At 33.9% G+C, this 27,971-nt stretch overlaps 1 protein-coding gene across 1 annotated transcript in view; it reads left to right on the top strand.

Moving 5' to 3' along the window:
- zfh2 (Zn finger homeodomain 2) overlaps positions 1-27,971 on the top strand; it is a 251,745-nt gene that overhangs the window by 47,814 nt on the left and 175,960 nt on the right. The window contains 1 exon segment of the mRNA XM_089176948.1: positions 7,043-7,093. The gene's annotated coding sequence lies outside the window, so the exon portion shown is untranslated.

Raw genomic sequence — 27,971 nt, 5'->3', positions numbered from 1 at the left:
TGAATATTAATAATACGAAAACAAATACGAATAAAACCAAAAAAATCATATAAAAATGATAAATATATTTTTTTGACAAAGATCAAAAAGATCTATAGATCTTACCAAATTAGTAATTTATCCAACAAATTATTCTCTAAGGTATTAGTGTTGTTTACTAAACAAATTTGATAACGTTCATTGAATATTACTAATATGGAAACCAAAGATAGTAAAAAATAATAAATGTATTTTTTTGGACAAAGATCAAAAAGATCTATAGATCATAGAATTAGTGATAAATGTTTATCCTATTGCGAACGACATCTATCGTATGATCGTGCAATAGCTCGAGGGAATTGGATCTAAACGAGCCGCGGCCAGAGACACGACCTAATCACTACGAGGATATTAGCTAATCTCGACCAATTAGACGTAATGGTTGGATTAAGACGGGTCGCACGCATACTAAAATTGAATATTATATAATCCGTGGACACGGACCGAGCATGTCACGTTTCCCACGTACGTAAGTATACTTCTACTTATATACTTACGTATCGCGAGCTTACCGATCGTTAGACGGTCGGCTTCTTCTACCTACAACCATCGGACTCTCTTTGCCTCTGCGTTACAACGCATACACATACACACACATACATACGCAAGTATATAAAACTAAGTATGCGTATAAGTACTTATATATATATATATATGTACCCATTGCTGTTTTAGATACGTGTGGGAGAGATAGAAACACTAACGATCCTCACAGAATAATTTTCTAAAAGACGTTAGTGTACTAGCACGGAAAACTTTGTTAGAAAGTCTCCTACACGTTTAAGCTTGCTTGTTTATACAGAATATCCGTAATAAACCGATTTGTCCCTAAGTGGTGAACCGTTATTAATTTCAAATCTAATCTAATCGGGGAAATGCTAACCAATAAATTAAATGATTTTCTGTAATGTTAATTAATCACTTATATTATTTCTTTCAAGATATTCTATACAAATTTTCTTCATGAATATTATTGAATAAATTAAAATTAACATAAAAAAATAAGACACATATAAAAGCATACGCGTATTTAAACACTTATCGTTATTCATCGTAATAGAAACCATAAGTTATTCGTAATTAATGTTAATATGATTGAAATGGTATATTCTTTTGTAAATATATAGATATAGGATATTTTGAACGTTGAGAACTTTGAAATACTCGTAAAATGAATTGAAATAAAGAAAAAAAGTCATCTCTCGCGTGTCAGTAAAATATTACTACCGGGAGAGACAAGTAGAGATAATTCAACATCATTAGTAGATAAATCAAAGAGAGAGAGACAAAGAGAGACACAAATGTAAGATAAAGATAGTAAGATACTTTGAACATTTTCACATCAACAGGTCTTCTTTGTTCTTCATCATCGTAATTTTCAATATGTGCATAATAAAATATCTAACTTTGTTATAACCATGGTAATTAAAAAGACATAAATGTTTATGCGTTGACCCGATGACAAGCAAGAAAATGAAGATAGCAGCATCACAGCGATAAAGTTAATTACAATTCAGTAAAAAAAGATCACTTTTAAAAGCGTAACGATTGAAAAGATTAATCAGGCTTACTACTACACGTACATACGTATACATATGTATATAATAACAGCTTAACTATAATAATGAGAACACGTTTAGGTGCATGCACGCGCATTATTGAAGAACTAAAAACTCTTTAACCGTAGGTGAGTAGCTTTAAAAAGAAGAACAAAGTTATTATACCAACTTGGTGTGGTTCATGGCAATGAACGGAACGCAGCAAGCAAACACATGTGCAAATGTGTGTGTGTATGTTTGTCCTGTTTCTGTCTTTGTCTATCTGTGTCATCGAGGTTTCTTAGAATTATAGTATTATATATTACACGCATTTTTATTTTATTTCTACCTTTTTTGTTTTTTCTATTTTTTTAATCAAACAAGGGGCGTACTTTTTCTTTTTTTCTTGTTCTTTTTTTCGATGGATGAGGAGGGTGGAAGGGAGGTGAGTTTCTTTCTACATTTTTCTTTAATTTTTTTTTTTATTATCATCAAATAACACGATATATAGGTATAGGTATGGGGTTATATTATACCTGCCTATCGATACGGCTCTTCTGACTGTTGAAGGCGATGATTATACGTTTCGACCTTAAATAGAAGATAAAGGGCGAGGCACGAACGAACGAAGAAGAAGAAGAAAAAGAGAAAGTATTCTCTTTTTTTCAACCCCCCTTCCCACCCCTCCCCCTTTTTTCGAAGACATCTGTGTTTATCGTCGGGACGGCTCGAAAAAAGGAAACGCACCGGTTCGTTCTTCGTATAGGAGAAAGAAAGAAAGTAAACTAATGAAAGAGAGAAAGAGAAAAGACTACGTTTATTATCTTACCGTTCGACCGGTCCCAACGACACAACGCCGGAGATAACGATAATCTCGTGGACGTGCGAGTTCCTAGTTCCCTTCCGATTTTATTACGCGACGGAGATAACACTACCCGATGTTCTCTGCTACGAACGAATCAATGATGAAGAAACGTGTGACAAATATTTAATAAAAAAAAAAAAAAAAAAAAAAAAAATAGGAAATTATATTAACAAAATAAATAAATATAACGTGTAGTTGTACTAGTAATTTTGTTCTTTATTTTTTATTTAAATTAATGTTTTATACAAAACATCATACCGTCAAAAATGTTAATTTTTTCTTACAACTCATAAACATTATGTTAAAACTCTAATAATAATAAGAATAATATTGTATTTCTTCTTAGGTTAAATTCTACTCATCCTATAAAAGATTGAACATTAATTTGATTATTTTATTATAGATGTAAAAACTTTGATAGGTGTCTAATAATTTTCTAAATATTTTAATACTTGGAAATGAAAATATTAACCATAAAACAGAATTAAATGAGTAATAGAAAAAGATAGAAAGAAATGATGTAATTGGTTATTCTGAAGAATGCAAAAACTTTTAAATAAATTATTTAAATATTTAATATTAATAACATACAAAATAACTAATAATTTATAATTATTATTTTTTATAATTAAAAGTTAATATTATTTAAAAAAACATATAACTAATTAAATTAAATATTATCCCTAACACACAAATCTAATAATTAAAAACTTTAATATTATTTTTTATATTACATATTTTAATAAAATTAATTATAATTATTTATATAATTCAAATTAATATTAATAATATACAAATTACGAATATTATTTATATTTATTTCTAATTTCTTCTAATCTAAATTTAATATTATTTACCTAACCAAAACATTATAATTACTACATTACCACACAAAAAAAAACATAGAACTAATTAAATTAAATATTATCCCCAACACATAAATCTAATAATTAACAATTTCAATATTATCAATTTTTAAAGTACCTTCATCAATAATAATATATCAAAGTTTTGCCATGAATAAGAAACATACGTGAATAAAATACTAGAAAAAGTTAGAAGCATCATAGGTTAAAGGTAAAATTTGGAATACGATGGGATAAAAGAAATAGAGAATATCTTTAGGATAGGGATGAGAACGTAGAACGAGGGTTGAGAAGGGGCAGTAGAGAGGGAAAGGAGGGGACAGTGGTGTGTGTGTGGAGGGAGAGGAGGAGCACCATCTCGTCCGGTTTGTCGGCGGTTGGACGACAAGCGTTCCCCAAACACAGAGGGACAAGGCCAACCCCCCTTGGGGGTGGTAGGCAACAAGTGACCACAAGGCAGAACGCACACGGACAACAGAGTAGTGCTGCCGCGGGCCTCAGAGCTTTTCTCTCTCTCTCTCTCTCTTTCTATCACATTTTCTTTTTCTATCTATTTTTGTTCTTTTTCTGTCTTTTTCCCTCTTATTTTTCCGCGTGGTCGTCGACCATGCCAGCAGGCAGCCAGCCGTTCGTTCGTTCGTTCGTACCGTACGTCGAAGACGATCGATATATCGATTCCTTTTAGACGGGAAACGGCACGTCGAACATACGTCGTCGTTGTCGTCGTAGTTCGGAAACGCGTGTTCTCGTTTTCCTCTTTTTTTCTATGGTATGAAGGTAAAAGGAGAGAAAGAGAAAGTTAGATGGGGGTGGGAGGGAGGTTGGGGGATTTGATCGGTGTCTTACGTGGGTTGCGGTAGGCCACGGACGTCCGTTCGTTCGTTCGTTCCTTCGTTCATTCGTCTTTCGTGCCCTTCGAAGGTCTACTGATAGAGAGAGAGAGAGAGAGAGAGAGAGAGAGAGAGAGAAAGAGTGTGTGTATGTGAGTTGTGCTGAATCCGTTCTACTTCGAAGGGCAAAGAACTCACTTTTTAACTCTTACAAGAGTAAGAGAGAGAGGAAAAGTAAACAAGAAAAATGAAAATGAAATGGAGTGTGTTTTTCTTTTTATTCTTATTTTTTTTAAGATGAACATTCTTATAGGATTTGTACACATTTGGCCCTTCCCTCCTACCAGTCTGTTAATTTTTCTTATCATCGATAGATTCGATAATCATCGATAAAAAAGAAAGTCTATATTATCATCTTTATTTTTTAAATTATCAAATAAGACAGATATGTTCTATATCTTAGTTATACATCCGATCATATTGAAAATACACGTATTTTAAACAACGTTAATCTAACAAAGTTTAAACTCATATCTAATTATAAATTAAAATGGTAAATATTATAAATGACGATTATTTCAAAAATGTTCCTAACAGATACCTGGAAAATTTTATTTTTTCTAAAAACCAATATTGGTTAAGATAAGAATGTCAGAAAAAACATTGTACCCTCCCTCTCCCTCTATTTTTCTCTCTTTCTCTCTTTCTCTATTTCTCTCTTTTTCTTTGCGTTAGCGGTTAAAGGGAAAACACCCCGGCGGATTTCTTTCGTGTTTTACACGACGGTGGCTCGACGTGGCAATGTTTTAACGTATTGATCCGTTGGGGGTTTAGTCGAGTCGAGGGTGGTAAGAGTGGCGTCGTAGAAGGATGAAGAGGGTTGGTAGAGGGAGGAGGAATGAGGGGGTGGAGAAGGAGGGTAGTCGCTGCGGGAAAGAAACGGCCGGTCAGTAGGGGCAAAAGGGGTTACCGGGAAGGGGGAGGGTGGAGGAGAGAGAGTGGTAGAGGGTGTGCGAGGGTTGTTGGTTGGAAGAGGGTAAAAACTGGACGGCGGCACTTACTCGCTCATAATCACCCCACGAGCTGCTTCGAGCCGTTTCCACCCTCTCTATCTTTCTCACACACACACACACATACACAGACTCACATTTACCTTCTTCGAACCGTCTCGAAGTCCAGTCTCAACTTATACTTACGTATGTATAATATGTATGTGTATGTATGTGTGTGTGCTACGTAATGTGTGCACGAGGTTAAATGCACGCACAGACGTAACCACTACAACAATACGTTAGCCCTTTTCTCTTCTTTCTTTTTTTTATTTTGCTTCTAGATCTCTTCTATTTCTTCTCTTTAGGAGCTAGTAGTACAATTCACGTGTTCACGGTTTCTAGTAACTCGTTGGGCACCTGTTTTACGCGAACTTATCGTTTCCAAAATTGTTGTATAGGGGGGGGGGGGAAGATGGGGAATGTTTTATACGCATTATCAATTTAACCCATTATCCGTCACAATACGAAAATTAAAAATAAAAAATTAAATTAACTATACAATGATATTCATATTAACCAAATATGAAATATTTTTGCAGCAATTGTTTTTTTTTGTATTATTTAAATATGAAAATTAATTTTTATATGAATTATTTTTAATTTAAAATAAAATAGTTTCATAAAGCACGAAGGGTACGATCTCATAATTTTAACGAATATTGCAGTTATTAAAAAAAAACATTTGAAAATGCATCCCAAAAAAATGCCATTAGTGAGTAATGGGTTAACAGAATAAAACCCTCGTCTTTCCTTTTTTTTTAAATAATAATCTTCGATATTATTACGAATGAGATTCATGCAAATTTCATTTCTCACGATAAGGGATAAGTAGTATGTAAAATAAAATTTGTACAAGTATCATCGTAAGATTGGAATTGATTGAATGATAGTAAGAAGATTCATAATGTAGGAAAGAGGATGAAAGAGGGGTAAAAACAACATCGAAAAAAGGTCGACGTGGCGTCGGAGACGACGCGGCGAATCGATAAATACTTACTTACAAGCTAGCGAAGTAACGCGGTAACCATCTAAAGCCGCCACCCACCCCACACCTCTTTCTTTCTCTCTCTTTTGACCACCACCACCCTTTTTACCTATGCACACCCTTTAAATAATTACGGCTCGTTCGCGCAAATTATCCCCGGGGCTTTTCGCGTTGGGTAAAGTAAAATATAATGATACGGCTAGGCGTAACATAACTACGTGCGTGAGTGTATGTAATGTGAGTCTCTCTCTCTCAACATTCTCTTTAAATCTATACAATCATACATATATATATATATATATATATATATATATACACATGTGTATCTATCTATCTGTCTGTCTGTCTGTTTTTTCTATGTGTATGCGTGTGTATGGAATTCTTATATATACACGTGTTTCATTTACACTCACATGTGAATATATTTTCATAGGATATGCATGTTTGTACTTATGTATATACGGTTGATTAGTATTTAAATTTATGTGTCTGTGCTTAAACATCACCGAACACTAATACACACACACACACATACACTAATACATAAAATACCATTTGGAGAACTCGTCGTCTGTCGATACTTTCAACGTTTACACGTAACGCAAAGTGTGAACACCCGTTTACACGAGCTGGACCTCATCGTAAAATTCAAGAGCGAAATAATGAGCGTGTGTTTGCTTATCGCCTACGTCGAAGAGAAGAGAAGAAAAGAGAAAAGAAAAAGGAAGAGAAAAGAGGAGATAAAAAAAAAAAAATAAAAAAAAATGGAAAAGAGATATGAAGTGAGATCTTCAAGTCGTAATCATCGATCTTATCCAATCTATAGCTCGTAATTCTAACATATTTTCTTTTTTCTTTCTATTTTAGACGGAGTCTCCGGTTCTATGCTGGCGAACCTATTTGGTGAGTGATTCATAGGTAAACTAAACACTTTCTCTCTATCCTTATTGACAATAATCTTTGATAAGTATGAACTTTGCTTTTCGATTAAGCTCGTGTTCGGTTATATTTATTCTCTTAAAAAACATTTTTTTAACGTAACGACATTAGAAACTTAATCTTAGATAACGTAATCTTATATTATAACCGATTGTAAGAAAGTAATTTTCAACTAAATTTTCTAATTCGTATAATAATAATGATAATGCAACTAGGACATCTAACAAAGAAATTATTTCAACATATTTTTTTGGTTTTATATTTTCAAATAAGGTAATATAAGATAATGATTAATAAAGAGTAATATAGAAAAGTAGATGCGATAATTCTCAACATGAGATAATGAACATATACAGATACAAAATTAGAAATTTGATATCTCACATCGATAATAAAACTAACAAATATTAACAAGAAACTAGATTATAATTTCAAGAAACTGTGTTACCATAATAATCGTATCCTCATTTATTGTATCACCATGAACATATTATTCGAAAAATCAACATTTAAGACATCATATCACATCTTTTTTTTATTTAATTTCTTCCTTCATTACTTCACTGTAATTCACATAAAAAAGAAAAAATGATAGCACTAATACACCTATCTCTTCAAAAAAAATCAGAATCATGCAACACTAATACACCTATCTCTTAAAAAAAAATCAGAATCATGCATGAAATGCATGCACCTAAAAGATAATTAAAAAATAAGTAATGAATCGTGTTAATTAAAATATACGAGTCAAATAAAGATTGAAAAATGTTGATACACCACAATCAAATGTGTATCCAACTCTTCATATGAATATTCATTCGAGTAACACACGTAACAAAAATAAAATAAAAAAATTAACTTAAAAATAAATAACGAGCCACGTTAATTAAAAAATATGCGCGTATTATCCGACAAAAAAATCAATAAATTGTCATATATATATATATGTTTGATACACATGAATAAAAAAACAAATTTATGCATCCACTTCTAAAAAAAAAAAAATAAAACAATTCCCGGATTATTCGTGTATCCGATCTAACAAACCCTTGTTAATTGAAAAAGGTCCATTTACAATGTAAAGGTGTAAAGGTATGGAAGAAGAAACAGATCGGAGTATGATCTGTAAAAAAAAACGTATAAAAGTACAACAAAAACATAGAGTAAATTCAGCTTGTAGTTAGTTTCCTCTTTCTTTCTTCCTCTTCCCCCGTAACCCTGACGCAATGCAACCCTGGCCCAACAACCTGTCTCTTTCTTTCTTTCTTAGTGTAAACGCAGTCGTGTAACACACCCGAGGTGGTCGTTGGGTACGCGCGTGCGATTACTTACTCTTTCTGCCGGCGAATTAACGACGAATCACCGATGAGAAAACCGGTTGCCCGGACTTGAACGCGAACAGAACGGAAAGGAACAGAACGGCACGCAGCCTAACGACTTCTCTCCTCTCCTCTCCTTCTCGAGCCCTTCAACGGGCATTCCAACGGCACGAGTTTGCCCCGCGACGCGAATTAATGGAAACACGCCGCGGCATGCCGGTACGCGCTGATAAAGCGGAACGTACGCCGAACCGAACCGAACTTTTATATGAGCGAAACTTTACATTTACATATACAATAATATAGATGTGAGTGAGTATTTGTGTGTATACTAATACGAATGCAACTTAAACGTAAACGTTAATTTTAATGTTAATGTTAACGTTAACGCAACGTTAACTCTTCTTCTTCTTCTTCTTCTTCTTCCGATCCACCTGGTCGCGCTTCGAATTAAACGAATCCGTGTTCACGCGCCCGCTTATGTTCTCTGGAAAATATTTGATAAACCCGTTGAGATCTATCGTCTTCCGGAGGCATTCGTTTTTCCTCGTTCCTTTTTTTTTCTTTTTCTTTTCCTCTTTACGTTGAAAGATCTTCTGCGGGTATCCCTGTCTCTGTCTCTTTCTCTTTATCTCATTTATTTTCTTTTTCTTAGGGGATTTTATTTTATTTGTTTTTGCGTACTTTGCGTTGCGTACCATGAACGTTGAGAGAATTTTGTTCTAACGAGTATTCTCATTTTATTTTAACATATCATTTTATTTGTCCTAACTTTGTTTTTTTTTTTTTTAATATTATTTGCATAACAGCCTTATACAACACGTTTGAAATTAAATAAATAATTGTAATTTGTATATGATTTATAATATTATCAAATTGATGAAATCGTTATAAATTCGTTCAATTTCTGTATCATTTCTCATCGAGTCGTATATAAATTTCTGTCACGTTTATTAAGCTATATATTTATGCACACGTATATATATACTTGATGATAAAGTCTCTAGAGGAAAGAGAAGATGGGACGATATGCTTCGCCGAGTTCACGTTCGTCCTTTTCTTTTTATTTTATTTTATTTTTTTTTATCAAGGTTTCCTCTTTGACTCGGGTCAATGGCACGAATCCGATTTAAAAAAAAAAAATCATTGCAAAATGAAAAATCTTTTCCCGTGATAAAATAATTACCTCTTATTTCTCGCAAAACAAAACAAATGCAAATGTAAATGCAAATGCAAATTTAAATGCAAATATAAAATCTGGCAAACAATTCGTACGAATTTATTTATTGAAAATTTTTAATATTTCTTGTGATGAAAAATATAGAAATAATTATTTGGAAAAATTGGTAAGTACTTTTAAAGTATACCCCCATCTCTCCCAATGGGATGAAATAAAGAACGAAGTCAAACGCGTCGACAATCTCGATAACGATCACTCGATGGCTTTCAGTCACGCATAGGTAGATTTACCTTCTCGTACGGGTGGTTAGTATGATTGTTGGTGTACTGTATATAATACATCCCACGCTTTTGATTTAAGAACAACATCCATGGATTTGTATCGTTACGCGGTGTAATCGTAGACGAGAAGACTAAAATAATCAAAAGTCACCGTAAGAAGAAACACGAGGATTCGTAATTGAATTACAACAAGCAAATCACGTTATTTCGAATTCCCCGGTGGTGTATCTAACGAGTCGACGGAACGACATTCCTATGGTGCACGAGTTTGTCTTGCAACGCGAATTAATGGAAATGTTCCGGCTCAAGAAGCCTCGACCGACACATATACACATCAGAAAACAGGTATCTCTCTTTCTATTGGTGTTTCTAAATTCGCGAATTCTCACCTTATCCGTAGATAAGTATTTTATAAGAGATCGATGATTTATTATTACAAAATAGTTACAGGAAAATATATTGAATAAATTTCTAATCGTCATATTGCTTATACGAGAATGGCAAATGATATAATTTGTATCATTTTGAAACGATCTTATTCATTTGGTCGTTGTTATATATATACAATAAATCTATAGCAATTTGAATTTATGCTTCAGTAATTATAAAAGTGAGCTAAGCTTAATCAAAATTTTATTTAAATTATTCACATCCATTATTTCATTAATAATTAGTCAATTATAAATTCAAATTGTATTATTACAAGGTTTGGTTGAAAAGTTGTGAGCTTCACTCTCTCATGTTTTTTATTTTTTATAATAAAAAATAAATTGTTTCTAAATTAGATTCGAAATTTATCAATTAATCCATATGTATTAATCATAAATTAATTCTTTACATTTTATATTACTTATTAGGCCACTTTCATAAATACTCGCATATACATTCGTTATATTTATTTCTAAAAAAACATAAATGTAAAAAACGAGATTGATATATATCAAAAAACGTATAACGTGTAAGCTTACGGGTTATTCTATCGAGGAACGTATGTATGTATACTTGTATAAAATCGTTGACCGAGGATATGACCTCCGAGTTTCTATCTCAAGTTCGTCTCTTACGTTAGCGACATATACATAAATAAATACATACGTAATAGTTAGTTACACTCTGATCGTGTCAGAGAGACGATCAATATTCAACAAATATTTTGGTAACGTTATTATATATTCATTATTTTTACATTAAAAATCCAATCATTAATATTCTTCATAATATACTTTATCGTTAAATCATAGAATAAATTCGTAATAATATATATTTAATCATTATGCAATAATTAACGCATTTACATAATATAACACTATACTATATATAATTTAAAGAGTAGGCAATAATTTTAGAAAATTTTCGTCCTAATTTTCACTTCTTGATTCTCACACACGTCAGAATTGTACATTAATTTAATCTATGATACAAAAGAGAAAGAAAGAAATGCTACTATTTATTCTTGTTAGCTTTCGTTTTGCCAGCAAAAGAAGGTTCGAGGTTAAAAAGTTAAAAAAAAAAGAAAAGAGATGGAAGATTTTCTTCGAAGACGCGCGTAATCGCGACGTAGGAGCAAATTAGGCTGGCTTCAAGCTGCCTTTTACCGCCTAACGACTTCGCCGAGCATTCCAATGGCAACGAAAGCAAGAGAGAGATAGACAGATAGATAGTCAGATAGATAGATAGAAAGAGTGAGAGAGAAAGAGAGAGAGAGAGAGGTTACTTCGCAACGCGAATTAATGGAAACACGCCGCGACATGCCGTATGCGCTGATAAACCGGAACGTCCATTCCACGCACCTCCGCTCGAAACTCCACAATGCGTTCCACTCCTTTGCGTTTGGATTAAGCGATTTGCTTGTTGCACACGCGCAAGTGCGTGAGTGCGTGCATGCGCTCCCGCGAGCGCACGCGCTAACATGAACGCACGCACGCGCGCGAGCAACTGCACACACGTGACGTAGCATTTTCGTAAAATCATAAATCCTCCTCTTTTACTAAACATTTATTTATTTATACATATATACAAACCTTCTTTCTTGTATTGTACATACGTGCATGCGTGCATACGTGTGTATGTGTGTGACGTTTGTAGAAAATATTCAATAGGTTAAATCGTTTTGACTTTAGGCCACTCGTTAGATCAAATTAGAAATGAAATTATTTGTATAAATTTAAACTATATGTTGTGCACATATGTGCATGTGTATGTATGCACGTATGTATGTACGTTGAAAGAGATAGAGAAAGAAAATGTTAGACAGGTTAAATCGCTTTGACTTTAATCGTAATTCGTTAGATTAAATTAGAAATGAAATTAGCATAGATAGTATAGCCATATAGGAAAATACTTTTTTCTAATTAACTTAAGTAATAGCAAATTCGGTAATGTATATACCTTACTTCGATAGAAAGAATCGTTAGGTTAATCGAAATCAATCCTACTTTTTTTATTCTTTGCTTTCCTGATTTCTCTTATACGAAAAAGCAGCAGGCTTTACCAAAGATCATTTGTATTTTTTCTTGTTGTTATTTTCTATTCGAACGCGTAAGAATAGTTCGTAAGTATCGTAGATTTTATCGATGGCACCGAATAAGAGATAAGAAAATAGAAGAGAAAGATGATGGTATAGGTGAAAATGAAGGGGATGAGACTGGGGGTGGAGGGATTCTTTTCCGATCGGATTAAAAAAGTTCGTGGCAACGTTTGATAATCGCATTGATCAATGGTAAACTTAATAAGACGTTGTTTTAGCTAGCGAGAGTACTAGCAGCAGTGAAGATTCCTTTAAAAGATCCACTCGCGTTTCTTTTTCTTTGATATCGTTGACCTTTCCCTCCCTCCTCCCACATTTTTATTTAATTTTTTTTCTAACTTTTAAAAGAAGAAGAAGAAGAAGAAGAAGAAGAAATCAGCAGAAAGAAAGAAAGAAAGAAATAAATTAATGGACCATTTATCGTCTTATTGTCGTTGCAAATTAACCGCTTCGAATCACCTTGATTTACCGTGTCAGATTGATTCGGATAAAAAAGTCAATAAAATTTTTTTATTATCTTCTCCTTCTCCACCCCCTTCTCTTCCTCCTACCAACCGTCATATCCCCACTTCTCTCTCTCTCTCTTTTTCTCTTATACACATGTAGTACAACAAGCTAATAAAAATAAGTTTACAAGAAAATTCTAAAATGAGATAATAAATAAAATGTATAGATGAAAACGTAAACTTAAAGTTTTCATGTAAAAATTCGTTTTCAAGTTTGTGTCGCTACTTATACGTATGATTTACCGCATTGTCGATTTACCGTCACGAATTTGCCAGATTTTTTTTGTTGTTGTTGTTCTCTCTCGTATTATTTCTTTTAAGAGAAAGAAAGATAGAAGAACTAAAAGATAAAGAACGAATATGGTACTAGCTAGGTTTTTGCTTTTTTTGCGATAGTTTCTTCTTCCTAGTCGGTCCCGTCCTCGTAGTCGTATTAACACAACTAGGAAAAACGATTTCAACTTGTCCTCGCTATACTACTCGATTTTCCTCGGTGAAGCTTGATTTCTATAAAACGACAGATGCTTGCAAGTAAAAGAGTGACAAAGAGATGGAATAAGCAAAGCAAAGTATTCACTAACGACTTATTCTATCTCTCTCTTCTTCTTCTTCTTCTTCTTCTCTTTCTTTCTTACTTTTCTCACATGGAATCACTAATGGACATTCCACGCGATGATTTTATTTCGCGATTTGGATTAATGGAAACACGCTGGCAACGCGTTTGCACCAAAGCGTATATTTTCTTCTCTTGCTGCTACTTCTTCTTCTTATTCTTCTTTTTTCTTTTTTCTTTCTTTTTGTTCACCATCCACCCTCTTTCTGCCAACTACGAACGCAAACAACACACCACCATCACGAAGAACTCGAACTTGCCGTCCCTTGTCGCCCATGTAACTCTCCATTACGTCGAGCGAGACTCGCTTACGTTTACATCGGCCCTTTTTTTATTTTTTCAATCCCTTGCAACTATGTACGTCTACTACATAATATATCGTTCGGTAAATGCTAACATTGATTTCTCGCATCGAAAATGTTCAGCTACTATTAAGATTGCTTTAGGTATATTAAATTACGTTCTAGTGTTAATTGATATCATTTTTATTTCATTATTTTTTCAACTTATCTTATGTGTACTTATATATAAAAATGTAGATATAGATAATATTTTATTTAATTTTCTCAAATAATACTTATCTATCTACGATATTTATTTTATAACGAAAAGAAAAAGATAAAATTAAAAAGATTCGTCGAATGTAATAATAATAATAATAATAATAATAATAATAATAATAATAATAATAATAATAATAATAATAATAATAATAATAATAAATATATAAAAATATATGAAAATTTAGATATAGATAATATTTTATTTAATTTTCTTAACCATACATATATATCTATCTATATATTTATTTTATATAAAAAAAGAAGATAAAATTGACAAAATTCATCGAACTTAATAATAATAATAATAAAAATAATAATAATTATAAAAACGACGTATAAAGTAATAGGAAAACTAGAATAGTGCGTTAGGAGAGTACTGACTGTGAAATTAGCAAAGAACAGGTAACACATAACGAGCTTGGTAGCACGTGAAACGTCAACTAAGAGAACATATATATATATGTATTATACATATAATATAATACGTGTGTACATAAGGAACATACAGTCGCATATTTGCGACTATCGTTGCCAACAAACCAACGTTGTATCGTAACATTCGAATGAGTTAGAGAGAGATAGATAACTTGTTGTAATCCAGAGTCGCATATTGTTTCACCGACGGAAGTCACTCTTTTATTACGAGACACTTCCTGCTCTCTATAGGATAGCATACTAACGTAGTAGGTAACCACCATATACCTGTTTACACCGTGTACCGTGCCACGTGAACACGCGTACCTGTCTCTCATTCTTTCTTTCTTTCTTTCTTTCTTTCTTTCTTTCTCTTTCACTCTTTTACACATACACACACTCTATATCTTTCTCTCTCTTTCTTTCTTCAACTCCAACTCTCCTTCCTTTTATTCTCTCGACAGGTAAACCTGCTCAGCTGCGACAGGAGCACAACGACGGCCGCACGCAACCTCCTCCCGCGTGTTCTCTCTCTCTCTCTCTTATTTTTTTTTCTTTTCTCTTTCTCTTTTCCTCTTTCTCTTGGGTCGTCTTCTGTAATTAGGGGGACCACCGTTAATTTCTATAACAGAAAAAAGGCGAGGCGGAAACTCGAAACGTGCGTTGAGTCGAGGACGCGAGTTGGTTGGGTTGGTTTGTTGTGTTATGTACCTGTAACCTCCTCGTGCGTGTATTTTTGTGCGTGTCTGTATATATACATAAATATGTGTGTATGTGTATTTGTGAAAGAGAAAAAGAAAGAAGAACAAATCGGAACGCGTTTCTGTCGCTTCGTTGGCCTAATTGCGCACCACGAATTCCGGTAATTATCATAATTACCTCGGCGAGCTCCGTCACGCCCGAATCGACTCTCTCGCGGTTCTTTTCTATCTTGTTGTCTCCTCTTTCTCTTTTGGTTATACTCGTTCCATCGCTTTCGTGTGTCTTCCGATCGAAAATCTGCTTCTTTTTTCCTTTTATCTTTTTCTCTCGTTCATCTTTCTTTCTGTTTTTTTCTCTTTTTTTTTTTATTTTTATTTTTATTTTTTATTTTTCGCTTTCCACCATCTGAACCTCTCCGTCCAATTATTTTGTATCACTCCACTAGCATTATTAAGATAATTTGCGAACACGAATGTGTCGTGAAATCCACGAAACACCTGTTTTTCCCCTCCTTCAAAAAACTGTCAAAATTCTGTTTTCATATTTTGTTTAAAAAAAAAAAAACTATATTGTAATCGTTCACTAATGCTTAAATTTAATTTTTTTTTTTATAAATAATAATCGTTTTCAAATAAGACATCGATAAGATAAGATCAATTATTTATCTTTATTCTTATAATTAGTTTCTTTTTTATTTCTCGAGCGTCTAATGGTAAAAGATATCAAGGATATAAGATAGAAAAAGAGAGAAAGAGAGAATGAAAGAAAATAAAAAGAAGACAAGATAATAAATGCTAACGTCGTAGTTCGTTATGATCACTATCGATTAGTCACTTGTAAATTTATACCAACGATTAGAGAAATCCACGAGAGACGATATCCTTCATTAATAATTCCAAGCAAACGGCTCATTACCTTTGATGCTAACGTACAAGAGAGAAAGAGTAAGAGAAAGAGTGAGGGAGGAGATGATGGAATCTATGCGAAGTGCAATGAAGCGCACATGATAAAAAGAAAAACCAAAAAAACAAAAAGATACAAAGAAAGAGAGAGAATACTATAGAAAATATAATAAAAACAATAAAATGTCGTAATTAATAACTCGTAACTAAATACTCGTTTCTATTCGTTAATTAATAATAACTTCATAAGACATATTCATTTTTACCTTGAATAATAATATTACTAATTATAATATTATAATTATTTTCCTGCTTATTATCATTATTGTTGTTGTTTGAAATTAAGAAACTATAGAAAGATGTTAGTTATACTTTTTTTACGGAGACACATTATAAATTTTTTTTTTGTGTTCAAGGGTTAATTTCACGGACTATGGTGAAAATCTTCGTCCACAGCTCGTCTTATTCCTTACTTTCTTTCTTTCACTTCTATATTCTTCTTCTTTTATACTTTTTTTTTTACTATAGTAGTAGTAGTAGCTCCTTCAACGTCCTCCTTTGGTTTTCTCTTACCCTCTTAACCAACAGCAACGGGTCCAACGTTGAGAACGCGTAAGAGTTGGTAGCGGCAGCGTCTCTATGGTTAATTAAACGCATAGATCAAGCGGTTCCTGGCTCCTCCTTATTTTCTACTCCTTCCCCTCCCCCCCCCACGACCTCATCCTTTTCTTCTTTTTCTTTCTCTTTCTCTTCTTTTTTTCTCTTCGAGATCCTTCCGTAAATGCGCGCACGCTTCTTCCGTTTTTCCAAGGATAGAACAAGTGTAGTATGTGTGTGTACACTTTAGTATACTTCTCTCTCTCTCTCTCTCTCTCTCTCTCTTTCTTACTTATTGTATGTTGTATGCTTGTATCTATATACGTATGTGTGTATATGCTTCTTCGTTTTGCACTGCAGGGCCGTAAGAAAAAAATTATGGCTAGCACACGAGCTGATATACGCGCTAAGTAACGGGCTGGCACGCGTAATTGCCAACATACGTCAGACTTGTGTGTTGTGTGTGTTTGTGTATCTGTGTCTGCTGGATAGGGTGAGATTAAGAAGGATCGTATCGATCTAAGCTTTCTTCGCTATTTCAATTTTCCTATTAATATCTTTGATTTATAGTCCTGTCCAGTTCATCGACTCGAAATCCCTTTGCTCTCTCTCTGAAATTATTAAAGAAAAAGAAATGAAATAAAAACCAAAAATTCTCATCGTTTAATATTTTAACGTAATTTATATACATTTGTTTAATTTTTAAATAATTCTTGTTGTTTTGAAAGTAGTTTTGAAATAGGAAAAATTGAAAATGATTTGAGGTTGATACCTGAATGATGATACGTCCCTGAAAGATCGGGAAAGGAAGGGTAGGAGGTGGTCGAGAGCTAGTAAGGAGAATGAAGGAGGGGGAAGGGGGTGTAAGAGGGTTTGTAGAAGGGGTGGCAGAGACGGCAAAGCAGCAGCAGAGAGGATATTCTTATGAATCGATGAAAGAACCGCGAGCATGCGCGCCGGAATCTTAATAACTCATGCGATACTCACCCCATCCATCCCCCTTTCTCCCCATTTCTCCCTGTTATCCAACCCCCTGTTATCAAGACCCGTTGCCTCTTTTCTACGAGAACCTGGGAACAGATACGCCGTTATTATATGCGCGCAGCCAGGAGCGGCGCAAAACGAGCTAGGGTCCGGGCATTCCGAGCATATTCGAAGCGCATTAAGGAATAAGAGAGTGAGATAGGAAAGAGAAAGAGAGAGAAAAAGAGAGATTGAAGAGTTCTTCGTCTTCCTTTAGTCTTCGAATTTTACCTCGAAAATTTCGATTCGAACGGGATATCGAAATTCCACAAATTCAAACTTCACAAACTTTATCAAATATGAAACGTGTGTTTAAGATTTGATCGTAGAAGGAAAATATTAGATTTATTTTAATATCTGTTATGTGTGTTTGTTTAATCTTGTATTTGTTTTAAAATGATCGAATTTTTAATTATTTTAAATATCATTTAAATAATTAAGATCAAAATTAGTTATATCATCGATTGATTCAAATTGTCGTCAAATCAAATTCCATTGATGTACAAATGTAAGAACAATTTTCATAAAAATTGTAATCAAACGATATAACTTCAAATTAAATTTTTTTTTTTAACAACTACATCGAAAGATCATATATTAATTTGTTCATATAACATTAAAATACAAATTAGCCAATCCAATGTTGACGACAACCTTTACAAAATATAGTAGATATTTAAAAACAACAAAAATGTATCGATTAATCCAACATCGTCAATTAATTCGTACACGGAAGAATACCAACATTGTTTCTCTTAACGAAAGGTAAAAATAATAATAATAATAATAATAATAATAATAATAATAATAATAATAATAATAATAATAATAATAATACAATAATCAAGCAGGTAAATCAATCAAGTAGGTAAAAAGAACGCATACACGTATAGTCAAAAAAGCAAATGTGTGAGTTCAGCGTGTCCTGTTCCTTCCTCTTCTTCTCGCATTTGAAACGGTGTCGTATCTTTAGCGGTGTTCTCGTATCTTTAGCGGGTCCAGCTTAGAAGGAGAGGAAAAAGGGCTGAAGGGAAAGGGAGGAAAGGCAAAAGAAAGAAGGATGAGAAAGGAAGGGAAGAGAGAGGTCGACCACGCGAACAAATTAGCCCTCTATCTGAAACAACTTCTCGGAATAGCCGTTACTCACGGTCCGAGATCCGGACCTGTATTGCTTGCTCTCAAATACGAGAGAAAGAGAAAGAGAAAGAGAAAGAGAGAAAGAGAGAGAGGTGAGAACGAGTAGAAGTTAAGAGAAGAAGAAGAAGAACAGGAGAAAAAGAAAGATTAAGAGAAGACGAACGAAGCATTTCGAATTTCCAGCTTGAATGCAACTCAGAAATAAAAAAGAAAGAGAGAGAGAGAAGACTGCTGGACCAGACTGTAATCTGGTCAATCCATGGATAAGCGGGTCGTTCGAATGGTGTTGAACAGAAGTGAATATTTATACGTGGGTTCTTCCTTCGCACCTTTTTGCCCTTTTCCTCCTCCTCCTCCTATTCCTTCTCTTATTTCTCTTCATTTTCTTCTTTTTGTATCTTCTTCGTCTTTACTTTGACCATCCTCACCTTTCGAGGTCCAAACGCGGTGTCTCTTCTTGATTACCTGGTCCTAATTAATTCCTCAGAGTTTATCTTTACTCCTTACTTCTTTTTTCTTCTTTTTTTTTTTTATACTACTTCTTCTTATTTGTTCGTAATTTTTCTTGTTTTTGTTTTATCCCTCTCTCTCTCTCTCTCTCTCTCTCTCTCTCTCTCTCTCTCTCAGTCACTTTCTCGTTCTTATACGTGTAGGTGGGGGGCAATCTTTCAAAAAAGGAAAGACGAGAAACTTTGTAACATCGGAGAAAGATATTAAATGAAAATAATACGCTAAGTCGATGCTTGGGTTTGTTGGTCATCGACTTCGTTTTACGACGAGAAAAAGATTACTTTTTTTTGTGATAATGCGAAAGATCTAAGAAAGATTATTTTAACCAGGAATGAAAGATATTTTGTTTTTATGATTATTTATTTATTTATTTTTATTTTTTATTAGGTCGCCTAAAAATGAAATACGTGCACCGATTTTATTATTCTTATATGTTTTGTATAATATCCGATAAATCGTAAAGAATTCTTTTTGACCATTATACAAATTAAAAAATTATTCAAATTAATTTTTTTGTCTTTCCAATTAATTTATTTTACAGTCATCGAAATTGTATTAAAATTTTATCATTAAAGAAATGACAAGAGTAAACCAAAAATTCTGTACGAACTTTCCTAACGATCTTGCATATTCCTTTTTTTTGTAATTAATTATTTAAATTATTTATTAAATTATTAATTAATTTATTCATTAATTTATATTTATTAATTTTTGTATGCTTACCAGTGAAACAGAGAACAAAAGGAAGAATTGCTTTCACCTTTCGAGAGTACATCGATCTCGTAACAACTTCGAGTTGTATAGAAGAAAAAGGATTCCTAAAGAGAAAAAGAGAGAGAAATAGAGATAAAAAGAGAGTGAGAGATAGAGAGAGAGAGACGTTGCTATCCAGACGCATATACGCGCATCGATTCCGCTCGCTTTCTCCTATCTTTCTCTTTCTTTTTCTCTATCTCTCGTACGTTCTCTCTCTCTCTCTCTCTATTTCTCTCTTTCTCATAGAGCACACATCGCTGACGTCATAAAGAGAGGTAGGTCAGGGTCAGACCTTCGACTTTGGCGCGCGCTTCACTGTTCATACTCTTTCCACTCGAGTTGCAAGAAAAAGAAAATTCACATTGCTCGTCAGCTCTTTTTGTTTTTTTTTTTTTTCCTAACACTCATGTGTAATAACATATTCATAGAAAAAAACAATAACAAAAAATAGTTCATGTTTCTTTAACCCTTTGAGTACATATTTATTTGAAAATTATTTTTATATTATTATAATAATTAATTATAATAATATAAAAATTACTCACATTACTTTGAAATAAACCAAAATGAAGTAGAGTTAAATCTCGTCTCAGTTTCAATGACGTATCAAAACGTCATGCGAGTTTTTTTCCCAAACAAATGCATGACGTATTGATACGTTAAATGTAGCCAAAGGGTTAATTGATATTAATAATACTAAGAAGAAGAAAAATATTCCTAAAAATATTAAAATATTCTTAATATATTTGTACAAACGATTGATTAATAAAATAGAGTAATGATGCATATTTTATTTGTGAAATTAATTTAAAAGGATGAAATCAATTAAAGTGCGATTAAAAAGCGAGCGAAGAAAAAGAAAAAAAAACATCACTCGAGGTTGATAAAAGAATCAGTGAGATACGACATAGCAAAGCACGCGTGTTCTGGAGTCTTTGGACTATGTGTGTTCTCAGGACAGACAAATAGATTTGTTGTTCATCTACACGTAATACTAGTAATAGTAGTAGTAGTAATAATAGTGGTAGTAGTAGTAGTCGTTACGGGTAGGCAACGTACGAAGGGGTAAGGTGGGTGGTTGATGGGGGGGTTGGACGATGTCGTACGGCTTTCTGAAGGCCCTCGCTGGCTATTAATTGTCTCTGTTGATTCATTTGATCGTGCTCGGAGTTCCCAATGGATTCGAGCGACACGAAGACGACAAAGACGAAGAAGAAGAAGAAAAAATAGAAAAAGAAGTAGATAACCAAGACGACGCGAGAACGTTTTACGATCGTTTTCTACTCCTCTTTCCGTTTTCTTTTTTCCCTTTTTTCTTATTCTTATTCTTCTTTTTTACTCATCGTAGTATTCGAAACAAACCCTGGTCTAATTTCACGGTAAAAGCGTTTTACTCAGCCGATTAAAATTAACACGAAGACAGAGAGATAAAGAATAAAAAAAAAAAGAAAAATAAAGAGAGAAAGAGAGAGAATGAGAGTTTATACTTCGTGCCAGACCAAACCAAATCAGGGTGGCTGGTGGCTTCGTTAGGAACTACCGTAAAGTGGCTTCGCTCTTTGAATTACAAGCCGGACGGGAAATCCGTTGATCTCATTAAACACGATCACGGTAGAACGATATCTATCTGTCTATCCTTTTTACCTATTTGCGCGTTAGTAAAATAAAATTTAATTTAATACGATCGTTTAACAATTTTATTTGAACGCAAATTAAAAGAAAATGAAAATATAAATCAATTAACAAAAAGTATTTACAAAGGACCAATCATCTTATGTGTCATTTGTATTGTGAGAACATAAGAGTAAATGAGATAGATAAATAAATAGATAAATAGTTGTACGCGGAAACGCAACGTGGTATTAATTCGTAGTTGTCAGGAAGAGGGTCCGGATCAGAGGTTCCCAAATCAGGACAATTGACCGTATGCTCGCGCGCACGGTAGCCGCTAATAACACATTTCCGGCGTTTAAAAATGATACGTACCCGGTCCCAGCATAGATGTAGTTAGTATGTACATATATATATTGTATACACATATATATACATATAGTATAATATACCTATGTATGTACGACTACGTTCTCTCTTTACCACGCTCATCAAGGCTATCATATCGTCAATGTCAACATCCTCGTCGCCTTCCTACTTCTCTACGAAGGAAGCAACATCGACCATATTACACGCCAGCGCGTTTCATCTTTGTATATAAATCAGAATTTTCTAAATTATCTTTAATAATTGCTTGTTGTTTCATCGAGTGTGTGTGTATGTGTGTGTGTGAATGTGTCTAAATTCGTATAACAGATTGACCAAATTTATGAAACTGACAAAAATAGATAAATCAAAGTATTTTGTGTGTGTGGATATATATATATATATATATATATATATATATATATATATGTGTGTGTGTGTGTGTGTGTGTGTGTGTGTTGTGTCATTTAACAGATTGACAAAACCATGAAAGAGAAAAGAGCTGTTGTAACGACGACAGAAAACAAGAGAAGGGAAAATCTGTGTGAGCTTAACGAGCTTAAGGGTTCAACCCTTTTAGAAACGTTTCCACCCTCCGACAATATTTAATGCATGTTTTAAGCGTAATTAAATGGCTGAGGGTTTAGTCGTCGTCCTTGTCCTCGTCGTCGTCGTCGTCGTCGTTCGTAGAAAGCAACGTTGTCGCCCTCCCACGCAAATTATCGCATTTATAACATGGCAACTTGGCTAAGGTTGTTTCTCCTCAGCCCGTACCTACCTACCTTCCACCCTCTCTCTTAATCCATCCCTCAAACTTCCACCCTCTTTCTCTTTCTCTCTTAGGTCGACTTTACAGCAATGGAAAGCGCCTTCAACGGTCATAATGTACCTTTCATTAGCTTCGAACCCCTTTTACTCCCTTTTTCTGAGCTTCGCGGTAACGGATTTTAAGCTTGGAATATTCATCACCTCACAACCCTTCCCCCTTTTTCCTTAGACGAATGAGCCGACACCCCCGCTCTACAAACGATTTTACCCCACCTCCTCCTCCCTCTTCTTCTTGTTCCTACTCCTCCTTCTGCTTTCTTGGAATCTCGACTGAGAACGATCAACAGGTCTTAATTACCCTTGACACTGTGATAACATTGACACTTTTCAAGGGATCTTCTTCATCCCTTTATACGTTAGACACAGAAGCGTGTTGAGTTGAAATCATCCACCAACCAGTGATTAGTTGGTGTTACATTTTGTTGTTGTTATTTTTTACTTTCGATTAAATTACATTTCTAATTAATTAATTAGATATAGATGTATTTGTATTTTATAGGTTAAAATGATTGTTAATAGATTTAAACTAATTATCCTATTGTTTTATTTTCTATTTTATTATTTATATACAATATTTGCCTTGTTAAAGTATTATTTTATTAATTTGAGATGTATTATAATATATCACAGAGTGTTGAGCGTGAGAAATTAAAGGCACAATTACAACCACTTGATGTTACAATTAAAAAGAAATATTCGACAATCCAAATATTCACCCTTCTCTGTTTGCCTTCTCTTTCTCTCTCTCTCTTTCTCTTGAAAAGCAAGGATAACCCTTGCTTTACATCTCACCTGTTGCTCACTCCGCACGGACCCTTGACACTGCTTGTCGGCAAGCGAACGCTTTAGGGGTGGCTAATTAAAGAGTCAGACGGTGGCTGGGTTCCGCGGTGTTTAATGCTCTTCCATGATCCTCGTTGATATCAGAGAAGAAGAGTAAAGACAAGAAAAGAGAAGAGAATAGAAAAGAAAAAGAAAGGAACTCACTTCCAAGTCGTGGTGGTGGTGGTGGTGCTTTTGTTCCTCTCGGTTTCACAGGAATTAATTAACGGCTCCCTGGTTAAACGGGGCTCTCTCTGGTGGATGCTGCGGCGACTCATTTAGGGGATGTTTATTTTAATTTTACCCTTGACTATCGGGGTTGTGTCTTAGAACCCAGTGCAAAGCTCGTCGACCCTTGGGGAAAAAAACCCCTGACTTTTTATTACTTAATTAACTTCTTCTTCTACTTCTTATTCTTCTTTCTCGTCCACTATGTTTTTTTTTTGTTTTCTTTTCCTTTCTCTCTCAGTTCAGAGTTTCCATCGTCACCTTTACAACGTCGTATAAAAAAAAGAAGAAAAAAAAAATTGTCGTGTGATTTACCTTTCCATCTTTCCTATACCACCAACCTCATTTTTTTCTTTCCTTGCTCTTCCTTTTAACCACCCTCCCTGCCTCACCTCATCTACCCTTTTTCCACTTTTATAAACGGTTCGTCTTTTTAAAAACACTGGTCCCACCGACACTTTCGTTGAAAACTCTTCTTCTCTCTCTCTCTTTTTCTCTCTCTCTCTCTCTCTCTTTCTTTGTAGCAATTATTTCCTCGTTATTTTTTGAGCTCGGTTTAAAACTCGAGGACGACTGACCGTGCCTAATTATCGCCTCGCGAAATAATCGCCCTAAGGGCTGCCTCATCTTTTCCCCTCAACCCAACTTACCCCTTTTCCTTCTTTTTTTTCTTTATTTTTTTTTTTTTTTTTTAGTTTTCTCTTCTCATCAAAACGTTACTCGAACTTTCGTCCTTGCTTCGAAAATCTTGTACAACTCTTCTTCCTCTTCTTATTCTTGTTCTTTATCATCTTCTTCTTCATCTTGTTCGTTATAACCACAGCAACCTCAACGCTTGGCCTTTCCACCGAAAAGTTCTCTCTTCGCAACGTACAACCCTGTGATTATAATACCTGGCGTCGAATATAGTATACGTCCGGACTATCTTTCTCTCTCTTATTCACTCTTTCTTTCTTTCGTTCATTCTTTTCTTAAGCAAGAGGAGAATAAAGAAAAGAGGGAGAATCGTTTCTCGCGAAATTGCTCACGGCTCCTCGCATTTCTGCACGTGAAACCATCCTCCTCCGGCGGTTTCGAGCGTGTCCAGAGACTTCTTCTCTTCTCTTCTCTTCTCTTTTTTTTTATCTGTTCTTTTCTTATATTTTATTTTTTTAAAGAGTCTACGTATTTTACCGATGTATATTATAATACTGGAAGTTACGAAACGGTATAAAATTCACGCTTGATACCGTTGGTAAATAAATTACAAATCAAAAAATGCAAATAAATTTTTATTGGAATTTATTTAATTTAAATAATAATAAATTACATGTGTGTATATAATTTAAATACATTATTATATTATATTTTTATTTTTATTTAATTATTATTAAATTATTATTTTTATTTTAATTTAATATATATATTTATTTCCTATTTACGTAATTTTAACAAATTTGTTTTATTAAATTTAAAATCCTTTTTTTCTGGCTTCGTTAAAAATTTGTTGCTAAGAAGTAGAGAGAAAAATAAAAATAAAAAAATACAGTAAAATATTATACTTAAAGCAATTAGATTACATCCAATATTTTTCATGCGAAATAATTTCATTTATAATTCATCATCGAAATTTGATATTTAAAATCTTCAAACATTGTTGGTAAAAGAAAGAAAAATAAAAAAAAGAAAGGAAAATAAAAAAAATAAAAAAAAAGGAGAAGTAATGTATTCCGTAAGACAGGAAACAGTGGAACAAAGGGCTTTCGCTCGTTTAAGGGCCCTTGGTGGAATTATCGACGACAATGACCGAGAGTCATTGAGAAAGATTATACAAAATTAGGAAAGAAGAGGAGGACCCGTTCGTTCATTCGTCGTTCACGATTTCGATGGCCATCCACGCTTGAATTCTTTCATAACCATAAGAAAGAGAGAAAGAAGAGATAAAGAGAGAGTTATATATATATATATATTATAAAGAAAGTAAAAAAGAAAGATAAAAAATTGAAAAGAAGAGAAGAGAAGAGACCGCAAGTACAGGCGGTCGTGCGGTTTTAAAAGCTCTTTCCTCGGGACAGGAAGTTCGCCTAATTAATTTCGTCGGCGTAAAGGAAAGAATAAGAGGAGGAGGAGGACGACGAGGTGAAGGAGGAGGAGGTGGAGGATTGAAGTAGTGTAGTGCAAGAAAAAAGATAAAGATAAACCTAGGCGAGGGGGTTGATTCGAATTAAGAATGCTCTGAGTGGTTTAGAAACGTGACGAAGAGAAAAGGATCAAGAGCAAGAACAAAAAAAATATTTAAAAAAAAATAATAATAAAAAAAAAAGGGAAAGAAGGAAGGGATATCGAGATTATTTCGTTATGTCTCGCGGCTAGTCGAGATGTTGAAGCAATTAGCCATCGTATAATTATCTCTCTCTTTTGTTTTTATTAACTTAAAAGTCAACCAGAGAATACCAGCTGTGCCTTTAAATCCCACCCCTCTCTTTAAAACAACAACGACAAAGTTATTCCCATTTAAAAAAATAAAAAAAATAAAAAAATACTGTAGATTGACTTTAATAATTTTTTCTTAATCGACACCAATAGCATTATATTTCATTTTATTTGAATCAGTCGCAAAAGAATTTTAACGATCCAATAAAACTATTTAATTAACGTTATTGTAAATTAATAAGATTATTATGACAAAAAAGAAAGTATCTTTAATGATAAATTTGATATTGTTTATACTTTGGTTTCCCTTAAAAAAAAAAAAAAAAAAAAAAAAGATTTCTTCATTTATTTCAATACTCCTTTAATTACCGCCTCTATGATGAAATATAATGGAAAATAAAAAATAAAAAGTAAAAAATAAAAAAATAAAAGAGGTATAAAATAAAAGATAAAAGATTAGGATCCAAGTTTGAAAGAATTTCGGTTCGTCTTCGTTCCTTCTGACGTTTGATAATTCGTTGGTAATTAATGGCCTTCATAAATAAAGCCGACTAGGGAAGTGAAAGGGAAAGGTTGGTGGTGCTACTGCTAGTGCTGATGATGGTAGTGGTTGGATGTAAGCTTGAGGGTGAAGTTTGGGGGTTGAAAAAGGAAAAAAAAAAAAGAGAGTTCTCCTTCGAAGGAGCCTCTTTCGAGATCTCTAAATCTTCTTCGCGATAATAATAACGATAATATAAAAAGAAGGTACGTAGGACTAGGAAGGAAGTAACGGTGGAAAAAGCAGGGTGGAGTGGGGTAGAAAAGAAAAAAGAAAGGAAATGAATATAAGAAAGAAAGACGAAAGAAAGTCGGTCGAACGAAGGGGTCCTCCTCCTTTTCCACCCTCTTTTCAACTCCCTCCCCTTTTCTTCTTCTTCCTCTTCTTCTTCGACTTTTGTCTCGAGTCGAAGAAGGTGCGTTGCTTTCAGAAAAATTTTTCCTTTCTTGATAATTATCATAGAGAAAGAAAGAGAGAGAGTAAGCTACTAGTATTATTTCTCTCTTTCTCTCTCTCTTTCTCCTTAATCATCTTTGAGTTCACCTTTCAAGGAAAAGAAGATAAAAAAATAAAAAAGAAGAAGAAGCAGCTATCCTACCGAATGAATGCCCTGCCCCAGCGAAATAATATTTTATATACAACAAAAGGGCCACCCGAGGTCGGCCGGTGCCCTTTTCACTCCTCCACCTCCTTTTGCTCGTTCTTCTTATTCCTCTCGCGATCTCAACCTCCTCCTCTTCCTCCACCACCACTCTTTGCGATTGTTATCACGAAAACGCTACGTCGCACCTTTACAGTCTTCTCTCTCTCTCTCTCTCTCTCTCTCTCTCTCTCTCTCTCTCTCTATTTCTATTTTTATTTATATTTTTTTTTGTCGTTATCTTTCATTTTCCAATCGTCTTTTAGTATTTATACGCTTCGCCGATAATCGCGATTATGACAATGCACAGCATTCACTATGTTTTTCCCCTCCGATATTTTTTCAAGAGAGCAAAATACGAAGATGAAGATGAAAAAATATT

Source organism: Polistes dominula, unplaced genomic scaffold, assembly GCF_049000335.1.
Source record: "Polistes dominula isolate Pdom_NZ unplaced genomic scaffold, Pdom_raw_medaka contig_12, whole genome shotgun sequence".
NCBI lineage: Eukaryota > Metazoa > Arthropoda > Insecta > Hymenoptera > Vespidae > Polistes > Polistes dominula.
Note: the sequence above shows the minus strand (reverse complement) of the source record. Positions and strands in the feature narration are given on the sequence as shown.